This window comes from Corythoichthys intestinalis, chromosome 17 (genome assembly GCF_030265065.1).
Source record: "Corythoichthys intestinalis isolate RoL2023-P3 chromosome 17, ASM3026506v1, whole genome shotgun sequence".
NCBI lineage: Eukaryota > Metazoa > Chordata > Actinopteri > Syngnathiformes > Syngnathidae > Corythoichthys > Corythoichthys intestinalis.
Window position 1 is genome coordinate 28532915 of NC_080411.1, and position 21185 is coordinate 28554099.

Sequence of the window (21185 nt, forward strand, 5' to 3'; positions counted from 1 at the left end):
AATTTAAACGTTTTTTTACGTGCCGATTTTACTCGTATTTCGCACCTAGCCTACACCTTGCTAGGTGAAAAAAACGGACGATTAGGCATTACTCAACATATGTATAGAGAGCAGTCACCCTTACCGTTTAGGTATTTAACTTTGAAAGTGACATCCACGTTTTTCCGGTGTTTGACGTTTTGATTGGGCGAGGCGGTGCCATCCAATGCTTGTTTACGCCCGCTCTGCCGACTGCCGCTAGTGTCCGCCCAGCACCGGCGGAGAGGCGGCAAGACTGGACCCGAGCAACCCGATGAGAACCATCTCCACCCGGTCTGGAGTGGACCAATCAACGCCGGGGCGAAAGGTAAGAAGTCCGGAAGATAACCACTCCATTTATACTTCCAGTTTGTGCATCAAGTGATGTATTTTGTCCTTGTACACTAACAATGGGACTTCAACCATCATACCTGGAACAACTTTTATGCACAATGCTGCACATGTGTGTTATATTTTAGGTTAGTTTATTATTCGTCTATACGAAATTTTAATCAAAATTTGTAAATTAATGATATCCAGAAATATTTAAAATAATAATAATAAAAGCAATAAACAATACACATTTTCCATAGCTTTTTTTTTTTTTTTTTTTTTCATTCTTCACATGCAGCAGTGAGGTATTTTTATCAGGGAAAATGGTTCTAATCCTGCTTAGCACATTCACTCACAAACAAGCAAGCAATACATATTTGAAGCTGGCTGTTCTCATATTGAAAAGTGGAGATTATGGGACTGGGGGGGTGTTTAGGGCTCCCTTGACTTTAAACAAGAGGCAAACAAAAGCTAAGCGCACCACTGATTAAGTGCGACAAATGACATGATGCATGATGACATATTTGCACTCCTGCATGATGAAATTGCCCCATTTGAGACACTGTATGTCTGAGTGCAAATGTGTGTGCGAGCGCTTCATTTGCCCACACTCACAGGTTGACAACGAAGGCTTATTTTTGTTATAAATTTCTGTCTATACCTGTTGTGTCCAAAAAATATGTACTACGAACATATCAAAGCTGTGTCTTTATTCCATTTCCTGATCACGTCACACATCATATTGTATGCTACAGTAATACAGTGGTACCTCTACATACAAAGTTAATTCGTTTCAAGACAGTGCTTGTAAGTCGAAATGATCATATGTCAAGCACGATTTTCCTATAAGAATACATAATAATTAGGGCTGTCAAAATTATCGCGTTAACGGGCAGTAATTATTTTTTCAAATTAATCACGTTAAGGTATTTGACACATTTAACGCACATGCCCCGCTTCAACAGATTAAAAATAAAATGACAGAATAGTGTCATGTCCACTTGTTACTTGTGTTTTTTGGTGTTTTGTCGTCCTCTGCTGGCGCTTCGGTGCGACTGATTTTATGGGTTTCAACACCATGAGCATTGTGTAACTATTGACATCAACAATGGCGAGTTACTAGTTTATTTTTTGATTGAAAATTTTACAAATTTTATTAAAACAAAAACATTAAGAGGGGTTTTAATATAAACTTTCCATAACTTGTACTAACATTTGTCTTTCAAGAACTACAAGTTCTTTCTAACCATGGATCGCTTTAACAGAATGTTAATAATGTTAATGCCATCTTGTTGATTTATTGTTATAATAAACAAATACAGTCCTTATGTACAGTATGTTGAATGTATATATCCGTCTTGTGTCTTATCTTTCCATTCCAACAATAATTTACAGAAAAATATGGCATACTTTATAGATGGCTTTAATTGTGATTGTGAATTACGATTAATTTATTTTTAAGCTGTGATTAACTCGATTAAAAATTTTAATCGTTTGAGAGTCCTAATTATAATTCCATTAATTCGTTCCACAGCGCAAAAACCTACATTAAATTCTTAATAAATACTGCTTGTACTATTACAAATGACAATCACACATAGCAAAACAAATAAATTATTCATAAAAAACGGAATAATGAAATAATAATAATTCCTGTAATAATGCAACAAACTGGATTCTAATGTGGCGGACGTGTTTTGCATGCTGTACCTGAACGCACTGCGTCACTGACATGACAGAGAGAGGGAGCGGTGCGGTTGAGAGTTTATATTCACTTTTATTGTTTTGTTGAGAACACCGTCATCTGCGGTGGACAGTAGGCGTGTTGTGTTGGACAAGTTCTGAAATAAATGATAAATACCTGATGAAACTGGCAATTTTTTGGTGATGTTACCACTATAATAATTGCCACCTTAACTTATAAAGACTGGCGAAAGGAGGTCGGAGAAGGACTGTGGAGATCGTAGACATTCTACAGCCATATTGTTGAGCTAGTTCACGGATGCACACCACACGCTCATATTTCTCTATCATTTGCATCTTCGTTTCAATGGTAAGCGTCACCTTTTTTGTTTGTTTCACCACTTGTACCAACCTTTTGGAAACCTGTGTTGATTTCTCTCACAAGAAAAACTGCCGTGCGTTCGCCTGCGGCACTGGATGTAGAAACAAATTGCGAGTCAAATTTTACGTCGGATGTCAAAAAGATCATGTGTTGAAGCGATTGTATGTCGAGGTACCGCTTTCTATCTAGATAAGCTTTCAGTGATGGGGAGAAAATGGCAATATCACCATGTATTGCTAACGCTTACAATACTGTCTCAATAAATCATGGGAACTGAATGAGAATGGATTGATCAAATTTGTTACATTACTTTTTTTGAAGGCTTCATGTGGAAGAAGTCATTTTGCCTGCATTTTCCCTTTCAGTTGCAAATTTCTGATTAAGTAAATGACAAAAAAAAAATTGTCATTTTATTTTAGGTGACTCTATCCTGATTTCTTGGGGCCTACACAGTACTACATGAAAAAAAAATAGAATATTAAATAAAAGCTTGTATTTTATTTATTTAATAGCAGTTTAACATAAAAAAAGAAACTAACCAATTTTATTGAGCCATTACATGCTAATTGACATTTCTCAAGCAGTTCCTATTTTAACTTTCCTGACTACACCACAAACTGACAAAATTAAGAAAACTGTGCAAAGCTTCGGGTTTGTACACATTTGGCACATGTATAATTCAACACACCTGCAAAAGGGTCCTGTGTCTTGAAGAAGTCAGTCTTGGTTGGTTTAGAACAGGGGTCCCCATCTGCCGGGCCGCGGACCGGTACCGGTCCTTGGCGCATTTGCTACCGGGCCGCACAGAAATAATAATTTAATAACGACCGCATTCTGGCCGAATTAACCCTGTCCCCCTGCTTAACACACCAATATCCCTGCTTACTCTAGATATAATACTACGGGATAGATTAGAAAGTCATCATAGAAATCCATTGATTGGACTGCTAGCAGTACATCTTGTTTGTGTATATAATATATCTATGTGCGCTTGTCCTCAATAATAAAGTATTACTAGGCCGCGGGCGCAGCACATTTCTACCCGGAAATAATTAGCCTCCACAGGAGCGAAGATGACTGGAAAACAGACGTCTTTGGAGATATTTTTACGGCGAAAAGGGCACCTGACGAGCCTACAACCTCGAAGACCCACGAACTGCGAAGGAGTGGATTCGTGACCCGTTTGTGAATAAACCGAGTGATCCGAGCATGTCTGTGCAACAGGAAGATCAACTTGTTGAGATCACAAATGACGGCGACCTTATTAAACGTACATTTGAGACAACAACTCTACCGAAGTTCTGGATTAAAGTCATTCCGGAATATCCTGACATCGCTACAAGAGCATTGAAAACCCTGCTACAATTTCCAACATCGTATCTTTGTGAAGCGGGCTTCTTAATTAATGCTTAACGACAAGGCGAAGTCGTTAATGGTGAGAGCGGTGTGCAGTTGTTGTGTGCAGTTTACATGGAAGGATGTATCTGAGGAGAACTTTTCTACAAGTCCTTCCATAATCAAACGTAAGTTAATATTCCTTTCTTTCAAGAAAGTTTGTAGTGTTTACTTTGGAATTGCTGCATTTGCGCATTTTGCGGCTATGTTTAACGTTAAGCGCATGCGCGGAACCACATTGTTGCAATTTTTGATGGATTGCAAAATTTGTCAGAACACCGGTCCGTGAAAAAAAAACTAAATAACACCGGTCCGTGGTGCAAAAAAGGTTGGGGACCCCTGGTTTAGAAGACCACACAGGCAGGATAGGATATATCAATTTTCTGAGTAGTACTACAGTATATGTCAATATTGTCATCTGTCTTACATTGATTTAATGCAATACTACAGTATTGCATTGTAATCAATTACCACACAACAGCTTTATCGTAAGACTTCTAGTATTTTTGCTAAAGAAGGAGGGGGAATATGGACACTGAAATTACACTGACATTTAAGGTAATAAGACTGTTGTTGTCAGTACTGTTTTTAATGTTGTATTTAAGTTCACTTGCTAAAAAATGCTAATAAATTCAGATAAGGTTAGGTAATCTCCATGTTATCTTCAAGTGATTTTTTAAAGGGTTTTGAGTGTATTCCTTTTACTGTAATGAGCACAGGTAGTTAAAAAAAAAACATATGTGACTTGTGTCTGATGTAAATCTTTGCTAAATAAATTCAGTGAGCAGTCCCTGTTGAGACAAGTTGAAAGTCACATCCTTATCAAAAATCATCCTACTGCATTTGTCAGCTAGGCAGGATCGTTTTATATCAGTCTAGCGGCCCTGATGAAAAGGAAAGAATTGACCCCCAGCTGACACAATTTTGTCACGATAGACATGCTTGGCAACTGCTTGGCAACAGGACCATTTCAGCAGTGGGTATTGGAAGACTAGAAGTACAACATCATTAAAATTAACCTCCATTAGTTACTAGTGATTTCAATCTAAATTAAAGTATTATTATACATGCATTAGGCAGCCATTATTATGTTGAGCTGGCAGGGCAGCTAATGCACTCAAGACGTGATTCCAAAATAGACATTTTTAAAAATCAATGGGAAAAATTAATCAACAAAAAAAAGTAAACTAAGACACTGTGTTCGCCTTCCGGATGCTCACCAAATTGAACTTGTCCTTTCCCGGCAATCGCTATTTACATACAGTGGTATTAAAAAGTATCTGAACCTTTTGGAATTTCTCACATTTCTGCATAAAATCACCATCAAATGTGAGCTGATCTTTGTCAAAAATCACACAGATGAAAAAACAGTGCCTGTGTTAACTAAAGCCACCCAAACATTTATAGGTTTTCTAATTTCAATGTGGATAGTATGCAAACAATGACAGAAGGGGTAAAATAAGTAAGTGAACCATCACGTATAATATTTTTTGCCCCCCCCACCCCTTTGGCAGCAATAACTTCAACCAGACATTTCCTGTAGCTGCAGATCAGTCTGACACATTGATCAGGACTAATCTTGGCCCATTCTTCTCTTCAAAACTGCTGTAGTTCAGTCAGATTTCTGGCATGAATCGGTCATGCTACAGCATCTCAATGGGGTTCAAGTCTGGACTTTGACTTGGCCACTCCAGAACATGTATTTTGTTCTTATGAAACCATTCTGAAGTTGATTTACTTCTGTGTTTTGGATCATTGTCTTGTTGCAGCATCCATCCTCTTTTTAGCTGCAACTGTCTGACAGACGGCCTCAGGTTTTCCTGCAAAACATCCTGATAAACTTTTGAATTCATTCTTCCATTAATGATTGCAAGTTGTCCAGGCCCCGAGGCAGCAAAACAGCCCCAAATCATGATGCTCCCTCCACCAAGCTTCACGGTGGGATGAGGTGTTGATGTTGGTGAGTTGTTCCATTTTTCCTCCACACATGATGTTGGGTGTTACTCCCAAACAATTTAACTTTGGTTTCATCAGTCCTCAAAATATTTGCCAAAACTTCTGTGGAGTTTCCAAGTGCCTTTTTGCGAACATTAAACGAGCAACAATGTTTTTTTTCAGACAGCAGTGGCTTCATCCGTAGAGTCCTCCCATGAACACCATTCTTGGCCATAGTTTTACATATAGTTGATGCTTGCACAGAGATATTGGACTGTGTCAGTGATTTCTGTAAGTCTTTAGCATACACTCTGGGGTTCTTTTTTACCTCTCTGAGTATTCTGCGCTGAACTCTTGGCGTCATCTTTGGTGGACGACCGCTCCTTGGGCAACAGTGCCGAACGTTCTCCATTTGTAGACAACTTCTCTGACTGTCGATTGACCAACATCCAGACTTTTAGAGATGGTTTTGTATCCTTTCCCAGCTTTATACAAATCAACAATTTTTGATGGCAGGTCTTCAGATAGCTCTTTTGACAGAGCCATAATGCACATCAGACAATGCTTCTCATCAAGACAATTCTTACCAGGTATGTTTTATAGTGGGCAGGACAGCTTTAAAGCACTCATCAGTGATTGGGCACACACCTGACTTAAATTGTTTGGTAAAAATTTATTTCAATTGCTTTTTGTCTTCTTAGGCAGAGAGTTCACTTACTTATCTTTTCCCCCTTCTGTCATTGTTTGCATGCTATCTTTATTAAAATATGAAAACCTAAAAATGTTTGGGTGGTTTTAGTTAAAGCAGACACTGTTTTTACATCTGTGTGATTTTGACAAGGGTCAGATTACATTTGATGGTGATTTTATGCAGAAATGCGGAAAATTCCTAAAGGTTCAGATACGTTTTAATACCACTGTATGTGTGTCTGCCCCTTTAAAGCAACATTTATTTCAAAACAATCTTGTCATTTGGTGATTTTAAACAGTATTCTGCTTGTGTCCTGTTAGCCCGTCCAGGGTGTAACCCGTTTCTCGCCCAAAATCAGCTGGGATAGTCTCAAGCCTATAACATAATGATATGTTATAGGAAATACATATGTTTTTTATGTGTAGAATTTTAATTATGGCTTGTGTATGGTGTAATAATAATCATCTGGCATGCGATTGGCTTTTAAGTTCAGGCCATGACTTGGACAATCTCTTCCCACTGTCTCATCTGCCGCAACGGCCCATTTCCCACCCAGAGGGGGCCACGTTTCATCTGGTGCAATCTAGCTGCAAAATAATGCAACCCCTTTCAGGAAGCCAGCAACCCGCTCGCAGACATAATCTTGTGTGGCACAACACTTGACATCCCAACGCGCTTAATGTGTGGACACTTTTACTCTAGTAATGTATATGCGTGTGCGTATACCTGTTTGTCAGTGTGCATGAATGTGTTTGTGTATGTGGATGGTTAATGTATCTGTTTTGTGTGTGTTTACGTCTGTTTGCATTTGTGAGAGTTGGTTTGTGCGAGTTTGTGCATGCTTGTGCGTGTTTGTGTGTGTATTCTGTGTGCGTGTTATAGACATAATTGACAGGGGACCCCTCAGATGAGATCCAGCCAATAAAACAATTACATAATTCCCATGAATACAAATGTGAATTATTTTGAGTTGCACGTTTTATCAATTGGTAATGTAACCCCCCGTCCTGCTGGATACTTGGTATTACCCAGCCTGGTTTACTACGCTCCTGATATGTACCAGCAGTGCAGTTAGTCAAGTACCGTCACTCAACTCCTGGTACCTCAAGGCACAAATTAACCAAACAATAAGATGCAAACATAGATTGATACATAGAAATAAGCACTGACATCTGAAACTAACCTTTTCACACAAAATATACGTAATTGTGAGTTCTTGCAACAACAACAAAACAACAACAACACGCATTTCCGCACTCATTCTTGTGCTCTTGTAACACGTACAGTATATATTTTTTCTTAACTATATGACATTTCCCATTACCATGTACTGTTTTGCGATACACAAATCAAACGCTATAGCTATTGGTTCTTACCCTCCCCGAGCATCAAAGCCTTTGGTGAGCAAGACTGCGTGTTCCTGTGTACATGTGTGCATGAGTGTGCATGTGTACTAAAGGACTTCCATCCAGATGGCCTGTCTTTCGACAGGAAGGTTCCAGGCCCAAGCGGGCCCCTAATGAGCAGGGAGGGTGCCGCACCTGAGGGGACAGCGCATCACATCAAAGAGCGCTTTACTCTACTTCCTCTTTCTTTCCATCATCCTTTTCATCACTTTATAGCAGGGCCTTGTGTTGTACCAGAACTCGTTCATTTGTTTATTTTTTAATTCACATTAAAGTGATTTACAGAAAATATTCCTTTAAATATTTTGCAGATTTAACATTGCACTTTGAAGGATATTCTTAGTTTCCACCTGAGCCTGGATCCTATCACAGACATTTGCATATACAAGATCGCTCTCTTAACTCATTCAATCCCAGCCATTTTCACTGGAGCAAGGCCCTTCGCTCCTGGCCGTTTTACTGGATTTTGACTGATTTTGCAAGGCCCACAGAAAATTCTGTTCTATTGTTATATAAACAATGAACCCACTAAAAGAAAGATTAGACTCTTCTTTCAGCAGGAAAAAAAGCAAGTTCATATCTTTTTCGATTCTTTAGAAATCAGCATTAGAAAATAGCTTAGTTTGAGCAATTTTCCAATTTCTGATGAAAAAACAGAGAAATTGAGCTTTTTGTGAAAGCATACATTTCAAACATAACTTTGACTTTAACGCAGCTGTTTTTTTGTTTTAGTTACATCCCAAACATCTGAATAATGTTTTCCTTTTACAAAATAACATAAACAACAAGACAAATAGAACTTTTGATAGCAAAGTAACAATTTATTTACACATAACTAACTGAGAGATGACGCTGTTGTGGCCGCAACAGCCAGGTAAACTTTCCTCATCGCCGCCTGTCTCATAAAAATGGATTTTTTTTTTGTCTCTACGGGGTCTGCTCGGCAAGCAGCATGGAGTCAACGGCATCGCCCACTGCACTGGTGGTCCCGGTCGTTCTGCTCGGTCGTCCAGCGCCTGGCATCCCGGGCGTCCTCTAGGTTGTTCTGCTCGGTCGTCCGCCGCCTAGCATGCTGGACACCATTCGGTCGTCTTCGGCCAGCGCCCCAGCCGTACGGCCCAGCCGTTCGTTGCCGTTGAATTGGGTGGCCTTACCAAATGCACTACTGCCCTCCAGTGGCCAGTTTTTTGCTTTAAAATGGATTTTCAGCTTTGTGCTTTGGAGCTAAATTGAATCAGAACCCAGAGATGTCTCATGTAAAAAAAACGTAAAAGACGTATAAATACGTCTTTGGGACACTGAAACAATTAAAAGTAGAACGTATTTATACGTTTTTGGGAGCAAATGAGTTAATAAATTAATAAAACGACTGGAGACTAAATGGCAGACGATACTCCGGCGTCGTGAAGTCGAAATCACCTAAGTCGGGTATGTCGTAACCCGGGGAATACCTGTATAAAAAACAATGCCAATATATTAACACACTCAATACTCATCATAGATTCATGACAAAAGACTTGTTTTTTTCTACTTAACAATGTATTTTGTACGTCAAAATGCAAATGGGATTTATTTTAGTTCATATTTTTATGGTATTGAAAAAAACAGAAAAATCAATGGAAAGTATTCTGAGCTATTTGAGTAAGCTTAGATATGTTATCTGAAACCTGGGAATGATAGGAGTTGTTTGAAACAGACATTGGCGGCAATATGTCACGTTGTAAAAATCTCCACAAGATGGTTTTGCAGGAAGGCCTCCGACATGTAAAGGCTGAGGGTGGGTGAATGTGTGGGCCGCATGTGAATTCTGCTGCAGGAGTGTGACTGTCAAGTGCACTCTAAACGGAGGCAGGAAGTTGCAGCAGTCGGGGAAAGGGAGCCGTTCTCAAAGTTCTGACGCGCTCAGAGTCATCTCAATTTATTGCCCACAGAGAATGAAAGATGTGACGGGAGAAACCGCTTTAATGCTCTATTTTACCCCAGCGTGCGGAAAATGGCTTGTTTGTCTGCTTGTAAACAAGCTCCCGACTGTTTTTACACATGGATTTATGGCATCCCACTGGAATGTGTTGGATTTATGTTCATCCGCCACAGATGTACAGGTTGCATTTGTATTTTTGGAACACATTTAGCTTTTTACCTATTTGAGATCACAAAATGGTTCACTATGTTGAGGGTTTAAAAGTAGGCTGATGGGTAGAGAAACCTTTACAATATTTTGTTGTTTTTTTCCTATATTTTTCACATATGTATTGGTATACATGAATCCATACGTTTTTATTTATTAGTCATAACTATTGGTAGTTCATTTTAAGCATGATGTTAACAAGGTGCTATCACGTGTAGGGCTGCAGCTATCGATTATTTTAGTAATCGATTAATCGATGAACTAGTTAGTTCGAATAATCGAGTAATCGGATAAGGAACATGAAAAATTAAAATACCTGAGCTGAGCCACAAACGGTATAAAAAAATAAATAAGGATCTATGTACAACAAAAGAACAATTGGCGAACTTACATAGCAAAAGTCCGTGAGCTTAAATGCTATAAAATGCTAACGTTTTTTTTTTTTTTTTTAATGCTCCTAGCAAATGGTTCAGATACACATTCCCACAAAAAAAAGCTAAATATACCTTTAACTAAATTACAAATGCATTTAAAAAAAAAAACAACAACATGCAAACAAAAACCTAGTTTACGTTGGTCTGAACAGGGAGCAGTTCGATTCAGCCATATGAAATGAAGCAGACCAGAGGGTAGTGTATCCACTCAATTAAACGAAATGCAAACACTTTCAAAATAAACCATTACAACGCCACTTTAATTAAACGAATACTTGAAGCAACAAAATTTAATTCGAATATTTTACTCGAGTTAATTGATTAATCGTTGCAGTACTAATCATACGCTTTTTGGCTTGAGGAAGAGACTTGCTGCCAAGGTGAAAAGAGTTTGAGAATAGTTATTTCACCGCACACTGAGAGGTTATTTGCAAAATTTGCAATTTCCCAACTCGTGGAAATCGCTCTGTAGGTGGCCCAGAACGAGGAAAGGTTTCCCTGTTTCACCCAGTTGTGCAAATCTTACCTGGCTTTCCAGTGGCAAGCACACTAAGTGAGGGCATTTTTCCCAGTAACTGAAAATGTAATTTCTGTAGGAAACACTTCATCCATGTGTCCATGCTCTTTTGTTCAAAAAAGCATGTTCTAAAGAAATTTAATGTACGACCTGTCCTATTTCAAGGTATATAGTTGCTTAAAAAGCATGACCTTGTTCTGGGATTTTTTTTTTCTGACTTTTTTTTTAAGTTTTGTCTTGAAAAGATATCAATAACTTAGCAGCTGGTCGACATTGACATGTTTTTTTTTTTTTTTAAGAGAAACAATGAATACATACAACAACTTGTACAACATCAAGCAAAATTGAAACTGCAGTATGTTGGCTTGTCAGAGGAATGCAAGCAGCAACATGACAGCATGTTTCTGTACCAGCAATAAAATTCAAATGCGATGATTCAGTCTCGTCAACTAAACGTGTGCGTGTGTGTGTATGTGTGTACGTGGAGCAGCCATGACTTCTCAGGTAACTTGAACTGAATCAGCTCATTCATTTCCCCTGGAGAGTGCCTACTTTTGCCTCGAAAGCTGTGACCAACCACCTAGCTAGCATGACTTCAGGGCTTGATTTGATAGCTTTATAACTCACCTCTTTGTTTGAACAATGAATCAGTTTACAGTAAAACCCAAAATTGACAGCTTCAAAATGTCTCAATTCTGGATTTAAGAATCACACACACAAAACCCCAAAGAAAATTGTTACACTGCCTACCACCAATGGCGGATACAATCAGGGTCAGTGAAAATTACACATTGTTGATTCTTTAAAATTTCCAGTGAAAAAAAAAATAATTAAAAAGAAATCATTAAAAGAATCCAAATCAGATGACATGTGGGGGGAAACTCTTGATGATTTGATCGACCAGCCCTACTTCCACCCTAAACGTTCATGGCGGATGTGAAAAGTATGAGCCAGATTGATTAAAAATACTGTTTCTCATTGCTAACGCCATCCCTGAGTAAATGTAAGCATATATAAAAGCCAGACAGGGTGCAGATAAGTACCCGTATTGGCCCGAATATAAGACGGTGTTTTTTGCATTGAAATAAGATTGAAAAAGTGGGGGTCGTCTTATATTCGCGGTCTAGACGTTATACCCATTTACGATGCTAGATGGCGCCAGATATCATTGAAGCAATGTTGTGTCATGACAGATCTCAGCTACTCTCAAGTTTAACCAGTTTGCATTATTTTATTGCTATGTTTTTCCTTGTTCAGAATTGTTTCAAGACTAGTTACAGTTAGACTTCACTTTGATGGTTAAAGCAGTAATTGCAATTTTGTTGTTTTATTACAATAGATTGGTTTATTTACATTTCAAAAACCAGAAGCCATTCATTACGAATGTGATTGCACTTCAGTTTACATATTTAAATGTTCAGATATTAAGATTTGAATGAGGCAAAATAACATGCTTTTTCTCTCAAATATATTGATATAATCATTTGTTTCAGATGAACTGTAATTACTTTCTGTATAAAAATTAATTTGGTGTTCAAAAAGTCTTCATTCAAACATGAGTCTTGAAAAAGAGGGGGTCGTCTTATAATCAAGGCTTTCTTACATTCGGGCCAATACGGTAATAGTTATGTAGTGGGTTATATTTGTTTTAGGGCTGCAACTAGGGGTGTGACAAAATATCGAAATGGTGATATATCGTGGTACTTTGTATCACAAAAGGTTATTGATATGCTCCTGCCAAGAATTGAGATATCGTGTCAATCTCTAAAAAAAATAAATAAATAAAAAGGAACCAACAAGTTGCTACCAAAATCCTCCACCGTAATAGTGTCTCAGTTAACAAGACAGCATTGACGGTGCATGACGCCGAATCCGTTTAGACTGGGAAGGTTCGTTCATTCAAAACCAGAGCATTCACAGTCATTCTATCCAATTTTCAGGGCCTTTACAGGTCATTTCCTGTTGAGTTTGAGTCACAGCCTATTCATTTGGGTGATTCCCAGGTCACTTCTTGTTCTGTAACTCAAAATAAACAGGAAGTGACCCGTACAATACCCCAAAATCAACAGGATGTAACTGAAAATAAACAGGTAAATGACCTTAAATAGCCCAAAATTACCTCATTGCCTGGCATTGGCTGCCACTGACGGCCATAGACGTTCAAGCTGTTTGGAGCTGTTTGGAGGGATGGCAGCGAATGAACGAATGTTCATTCGCTGCCATCCCTCCCAGTTCAAATGGATTGGACATCTACTAGTGATAAACTCATTCCAATTCACAGCAGAAGCTTGTTTTTCTGTTTATTAGTTGTTTGTAGAATATTCTAGAATGATTTCCTGACCAATGCATCTATAATCATTGTAGCGCCATATCGTGAGATCATCGTTATCGTGAGCGCTTTGTATCGCAAATCGTATCGTATCGTGAGGTACCAAGAGGTTCGCATTCCTAGCTGCAACTATCAATTATTTTCATAATCGATTAATCAGAGGATTAATTAAACTAGGGCTGCAGCTATCGATTATTTTAGTAGTTGATTAATCGATGAACTAGTTAGTTCGAAAAATGGAGCAATAGGATAAGGAACATAAAAAATTAAAATACCTGGGCTGAGCCTCAAACGGTATAAAAAAAAATGATCGTCTGAGTACAGCAAAAAACAATTAGCTAACATAGCAAACGTCTGCTAGCTTAAATGCTATAAAACGCTAACGTTTTTTTTTTTTTTTTGACAGTGCTCTTAACAAATGGTTCAAACACATGTTCCCACAAAAACAGCTCAATATACGTATAAACTAAATTACAAATGCATTAAAAAAAACATTAGCTAAAAGAAAAACTCAGCTTATGTTGGTCTTAACAGGGAGCAGCTGAATTCAGCCATGTTAAATGAGTTATGTCATATTCACTGTTTCCACTAGAGGGAAGTGTATCCACCCAATCAATAAAACTTACAAAACAAACCATTACAACGCCACTTTAATTAAACTAATATTCAAAGAAGGAAAAATTTAATTTGAATCTTTTTTCTAATCGAATTACTCCAGTCAATCGATTAATCGTTGCAGCACCAAATTAAATGATAAATCGATTAATCGGATGAATGTCACTTTTTTCACTTACCTTCACAATTTACCTTGAAGTTGTTTTAGGCAGGTTGTAAGTGACTATGAAGACAAAATGACAACATCCTGACTTAACTTTAGTCTTCAACTGTATCAATTATCAAATTCGTTGGCAACCAATTTATTCATCGATTTTAATGGATTTAATTGATTAGTTGTTGCAGCCTTATTAAGAAGCTAGTTTAGACAGTAAGATGTCCGAAACTTGGCAAAAATGTGAATTATTATTTTCCAAAATAAAAGCAGATTTTTGTTCATGTCCTACTTTGACTTAACAAAAAATAATGAAGAAATCTGATAGTATGTACAACTGATAAGTTATATGTGTGTTTATGTAAGTTTAAGGTGAAGAAGGTCCTAAATGATTAATTGGTAATCAAAATAGTTGTCGAATAATTTGCTAATCGATTAGTTGTCACTTGACCGATGAATTGTTGCGCCTCTAGTTGTTTTCCATAATTCAATATTTTTTCCCCTCTGAATTTATTCAACCTAGATTTTTTTTCCTGTAATTGTTTTAAATTAGAATTAGACCACTGCATTAAATCAATCCACCCTATAGTTGGAGTCGAAATATCAACTAGAAATGACAATTTCTGGAAAATTTACGTAGGAATTGTCAAAAATGTGAATATGTAAAAAGGGTCCATTTTCTTCATATGTTGAAATGCTCATCATGTAAATAAGCAAAGATGTGAACCTTGTGTTGGAATGTCAGTAGAATTTAAAGAGAAGTTTTTGTATCAAAAACAACGACCATCAATTGAGGCTTTTTTTGCTGGTCAGAGAGTCAATGAGAGCTGATAGATATTGAATTTGTGGTTCTTAGTCTACTGTCAATGGGTCTCAATAAGGATTTATTTGTGGGTTAGAGTTCAATTTGAATTGGAGCCAATAGGGAGTTTTTGTGGGTACAATAATGTTTATAATAGAGTCAAATTACTCTAAAAGGTTTAATGCGTGCATGCTTTCTGTGGAGAATATATCTACTTAAAAATTCAAAAGGAACAGGCAAAACAGTAAAATTGTATTGGTTAAATGGGTCAAACAACTTTTTTTTTTGTGGGTTCTAGTTAAATGTCAGTGAAAGCCAGGGGAGATTTTTTTGTGGGTGTGGTAAATCTATGTCAAAGAGTTTTGAGGAACCGTTAATTTTTTGGACTAAAAATACTACCATGTCTTCTGTGAATATTTCGAACATTTTGGAGTTGTGCGAATCGGATGTACAATGTGGGAGGAGATATTAGATGCCAAAAATTTAGGTTTGTTAAAGCAGTGACTTTGTTCAAATATTTCCCCAACAAAAGTTACACAAAAACTGCATCAGAGCCCTGCATTGAGTATAAAAAGCTTGTAATTTAGAGAATGATACATCCCATCAGACTACTTTACCAACACATTTCTGAAAGTCCAGCCCCATGCTTGTTCCTCAAACATCCTCCCAAGTTGCCGGAGCACAGTCTAGTATTCACTTGCCCCATAGACTAAACCTTTCACAGGGCGGCAATGTCAAAGAGTCGACTGTGTGTTGAGCCCGGAGAGGCTGAGTGTGATACACAGAGATACATTTAAAGATATGTACAGTAACTCAAACAACCTGTCAATCAACCCCACTACCATCCCCTGCCCCTTCCGCCATAACTAAAACATATATTCTCACTTAAGACGTTTATCTATCTTTTAATTCATGGCTATATTGGTTTGTGATCACATGATGATTCCACAATATTTACCTTTTTGGTTTTAGGCCTTTTAAAAATAGTGAAGTGCTTTCACTGGATTGATTCATGTGACTCGTTAAATTATGTACACAAATGTACACAGTTTGTATATTTTGTTAATATATACTGAACAAAAATGCAAATGCAAGTGTTGCATATACAACACGTTTGTTTATGCTCCTATTTTTCGTGATCTGGACTTCTACCTAAACGGTATGCTATTTCCCTTAATATTGTTACAAATATGTCTAAATTTGTGCTGGTGAGAATTTCTCCGTCGAGAAAATCCATCCAACCTCACATGGTTTAATTGAGCGTTGCCCTAAAATTTGTGTGAAAACACAGGAAGAAACACATCTTTCACGGGAGAGCGACAATGTAGAAACAAAGTTGTTTGCAATCTCTTCTCAGTGTTAATACACCGTAACACTTAGGCTAGGTTAATACCGCAGGTCTTAATGCACAATTCCGATTTTTTTGTATTATCTGTTTTTTGGCGTGCCCGTTCAGACTGCCTGTGTCCATTGAGCCCATTCAAGTATCATGCATGTGCACCAATTCGCAGTCCGAGATGCGCTGAGATAACTGACCCACACGCGCAGGAGTATCAAAACAAATGACTACGCATGCTGGCTCAACTTCATTCAAGGGTGATCATATTTTGATTTCCGAAAAGAGGACACAAATAACAGACAAAAATAATCCCCGTTTAGTCTTATTTTCAAAGTTTATATGGATTGGTAGAATGCATGCACACTCTGTGCGTGCTTGATGCACACACATACAGACACTTTGCCCCGATCCTCGGCCGTGTAAGCAATCTTGAAATATTGCCCATTTGGAGCACAGAAAGAAAACCGAGCATTCTCAGGCTTACTCCACCCCCCACAAATTTTATTGTTTGATGACTGCTGTCAAGCCCGCCTCTTCATTAAAAAACGCGTTCAAGCTAGGCGCTAACGCTAATGCATAACTGCATCGCTACCGTAGTGCCCTGTCTCTCTCGCTCTTTGCTGACGTAATTGCTGCATGAATTCCAATTTTGGGGACTTGACAGTTCAGACTGCAGCCACATTCTGGAAAAATGTGGTCCAGATCGGATTTTAACCACATACAAAAGTGAATTAGATCGTATTTGAAATGGTCCACTTTTATACGACTTTTCCCGTTCAGACCGTCAAGTTTATGCCTTACTTGAGTCGGAAAAACACGAAAAAAACGGATTCATGCATTAAGACTTGCGGTATGAACCTACCCAGATAGCAAAATATAACTGGAGCCGACATGGGCCAAATGAACTGCAAATTTCAGCCAAACTTCATAAAACGGATCCACCCCACTGTCTTTTTGAACAATGGCCTAAACTCACCAAGGAGTCACTTGCCGGATCAGCTACCAGTTTTGGGCCAGATCTGGTCCAAAGTAGCAGACACGACATTAATGTATGGCCCTGGTATGGCACACATGTTACCCAATCTGGGCAAGATTTGTATCAAAACCGTTTTCAGTATTAATTGTGGAGTCAGTTTTGTTCAATGTATCATACTGTAATGAGTTTATATGGCAAATTAAATTTGACTATTAAAAGCAATAATGACAACACTTCTTTTTCATGCCATTTATTAATGCTAACATATTAATGTAACATACAACAACATAACAGTATTATATTGTTTTTTTTTTTCACAATATTTTAATTGGAACAAGCAACTCAACATTAAAAATGACCCATTTTTATACTGTAAACAACATATTGTATTTGTTAAGGTTCTGGGGTAATGAGGGACCTAATTCATTGACGATGAGAGGGAGTGTTAGATAGTGTCCGAAGAATCCGGTGGTTTGCAGTTAGGTGATAGAACAGGTGAACGGGCAGGCAGGCGTTTTGCCAGGCAAGCAGTACAAGATCTAGGGGGGGGGCACAAAAATGAGCTCAGTATCAGAATTACAAGATACGTTGTTAGCTGAAAGTCACATACCTGTAGGTGAGTTGTTGATCTGGCGATGATGTGAGGCTAAGGACAGGTCTAAGTAAGCTGCTGATGATGATCAGCGGCACCTGGTCCCAGGCTCACCTATCTGTGCAATCAAGGCGACAATTAAGGCAAAACTGTCATTGTGCTGATCCGGGCCGCATCTGGCGCACTGACGTTAAGCGGGAATTTGAGCAAGGTCCGCCCCAGAACTGTCTGTTACCTATCATTTGGACTGTCATAGTGCTGATCCGGGCCGCATCTGGTGCACTGACGTTAAGCAGGTGTGATTGCTATGCGGATCTGGCGAGCTGAACCCGGATCCGGCACGCAGTCGCCTGCTATTGGGGTAGCCTTATACTGTACCTCAAAATATAGTAAATGGATTTTGTGTAAAAAATTCCTTCATGTTTATACAAGTTTAGTCACTCTTACAAAGAATCTTCACAACGTTTGGTAAACTTCAACACCTTGCTATACAACCATTAGACGGCGCAGACATAAAAAAAAAAATGTAATGCCTGATGTAGATTGGGGCTCATTTAAGCAAATTTCATTGTACAAATTTGTCAAAGAAAAAACCTTAGACTATACCCTCAAGGGCTGCTTCAAACGTTAATTGCAGATTTCTGTTGAATTTCCAACTTGGTCTCATTTCTGTGCATCTTCCAATTTCCGAGGTAATTGATTAAAACCAATGTCAAGGAGTGGTGAGTCTGTGTAGTTTTGTAGTGTTGTTTTAAACTTCACTAACCACAGTAATTTCAAAAAAGTCAAATTCTTGTTCTTGTGAACAAATATGTACAGTGGGGCAAATAAGTATTTAGTCAACCACCAATTGTGCAAGTTCTCCTACTTGAAAAGATTAGAGAGGCCTGTAATTGTCAACATGGGTAAACTTCAACCATGAGAGACAGAATGTGGAAAAAAAAACAGAAATTCACATTGTTTGATTTTTAAAGAATTTATTTCCAAATTAGAGTGGAAAATAAGTATTTGGTCACCTACAAACAAGCAAGATTTCTGGCTGTCAAAGAGGTCCAACTTCTTCTAACAAGGTCTAACATGGCTCCACTCGTTACCTGTATAAATGGCACCTGTTTTAACTCATTATCGGTATAAAAGACACCTGTCCACAATCTCAGTCAGTTACACTCCAAACTCCACAATGGCCAAGACCAAAGAGCTGTCGAAGGACACCAGAGACAAAATTGTAGACCTGCACCAGGCTGGGAAGACTGAATCTGCAATAGGTAAAACGCTTGGTGTAACGAAATCAACAGTGGGAGCAATTATTAGAAAATGGAAGGCATCCAAGACCACTGATAATCTTCCTCGATCTGGGGCTCCATGCAAGATCTCACCCCATGCCGTCACAATGATAAAAAGAACGGTGAGCAAAAATCCCAGAACCACACGGGGCGATCTAGTGAATGACCTACAGAGAGCTGGGACCACAGTAACAAAGGCTACAATCAGCAACACAATGCGCCGCCAGGGACTCAAATCCTGCACTGTCAGACGTGTCCCCCTGCTGATGAAAGTACACGTCCAGGCCCGTCTGCGGTTCGCTAGAGAGCATTTGAATGATCCAGACGAGGACAGGGAGAATGTGTTATGGTCAGATGAAACCAAAATATAACTTTTTGGTAGAAACACAGGTTCTTTTGTTTGGAGGAGAAAGAATACTGAATTGCATCCGAAGAACATCATACCCACTGTGAAGCATTGGGGTGGAAACATCATGCTTTGAGGCTGTTTTTCTGCAAAGGGACCAGGACGACTGATCTGTGTAAAGGAAAGAATGAATGGGGCCATGTATCGAGAGATTTTGAGTGAAAATCTCCTTCCATCAGCAAGGGCATTGAAGATAAGACGTGGCTGGGTCTTTCAGCATGGCAATGATCCCAAACACACAGCCAGGGCAACAAAGGAGTGGCTTCGTGAGAAGCATTTCAAGGTCTTGGAGTGGCCTAGCCAGTCTCCAGATCTCAACCCCATAGAAAATCTGTGGAGGGAGTTGAAAGTCCGTGTTGCCCAACGACAGCCCCAAAACATCACTTCTCTAGAGGAGATCTGCATGGAGGAATGAGCCAAAATACCAGCGGCAGTGTGTGAAAAGCTTGTGAATAGTTACAGAAAACGTTTGGCCTCCGTTATTGCCAACAAAGGGTACATACTGTAACAAAGTATTGAGATGAACTTTTGGTATTGACCAAATACTTATTTTCCACTGTGATTTGCAAATAAATTCTTTAAAAATCAAACAATTTGATTTTCTGTTTTTTTCCCCACATTCTGTGTCTCATGGTTGAGGTTTACCCATGTTGACAATTACAGGCCTCTCTAATATTTTCAAGTGGGAGAACTTGCACAATTAGTGGTTGACTAAATACTTATTTGCCCCACTGTATATGATCCTGACATTCATCATGGGCACCGCTGATAATTTTTAAATGTAAGTGTCTATTCCAAAGTAGGTCAAACGCTTTTTCCTACAGCGTCACATCCCTCTATTACTTTGCATTACATGCTCTTTACTCAGACAAGAGGTGTGGGTGCAAAGTAGACATCCACCACAGCTCAAAATGCGCTTTCATTTTTCTCTCCAGTTGCATCCGTCTGATATATTGAATAATTCAAAGGCTGCCTTTTATAAGTATGCAAAAAGTTCACAAACAGTGGGTAGATATTGCAACTCAGATGAAATTGGAAAAAAAGCCATTGTGAGTGCACTTTGTGCAACTGACCCATGTCCTCTCTCACTCACGTGATAACATTTTTTCGCATTTCAGAGCACTCTTGGGAATGCTTTGGTTTGGTTGCTAGCTATAAGACTTTCTCTAAGAAACATGTCAGAGCGGCCCGGTGCTTCCCTGTCATTTGAAAACTACCTAGTCCCCCCCAGGAATTCGCGATCATGGAATGTATGGTCGATTTCATCGTCTTCCGTGGAATACAGAGCGAGGTGCAGAATAATAAATTTTACCTGTAGTTTTCATCACAGCTGCAAATTGTCGCTGTGAAACCACATCCGATACACACAGAAAAGAAACTGCATTTAATTGCCTGACTGAAGGTTTAATCTGCATTAACCTAACCTTTACTCTATATTACACATTACAAAGCATTTAATTGGCTTGGACTGACTCTTCCTGCCATTGATTGCAATGTGGATAACCTACACATTATACCACTGGGTGCCTTGGGCAATGATTTTGCTTCTTCAAGGCAAGGCACATTTATTTGTATAGCACAATTCAACCCAAGGCAATCAAAGTGCTTTACAGATCCACAAACAGAGATGAAATGATTTGTAAAAATCAACATTAAGTCGAAAAGAAAGTTAAAAACAAAGACAATTGAAACAGGTAACAAAATTACCGTAACTTTCAGACTATAAGCCCCTACTTTTTTCCCTCATTTTGAATCCTGCAGCTTGTA

General features: G+C 38.6%; 1 protein-coding gene across 1 annotated transcript in view; it reads left to right on the plus strand.

The window, feature by feature from the left end:
• The first annotated feature begins 226 nt into the window (after nucleotides 1-226).
• Nucleotides 227-21185, plus strand: part of csgalnact1a (chondroitin sulfate N-acetylgalactosaminyltransferase 1a) — a 63613-nt gene continuing 42654 nt past the window's right edge. Inside the window, exon 1 of the mRNA XM_057819402.1 lies at nucleotides 227-346. The gene's annotated coding sequence lies outside the window, so the exon portion shown is untranslated. The remainder of the gene's footprint in view (nucleotides 347-21185) is intronic.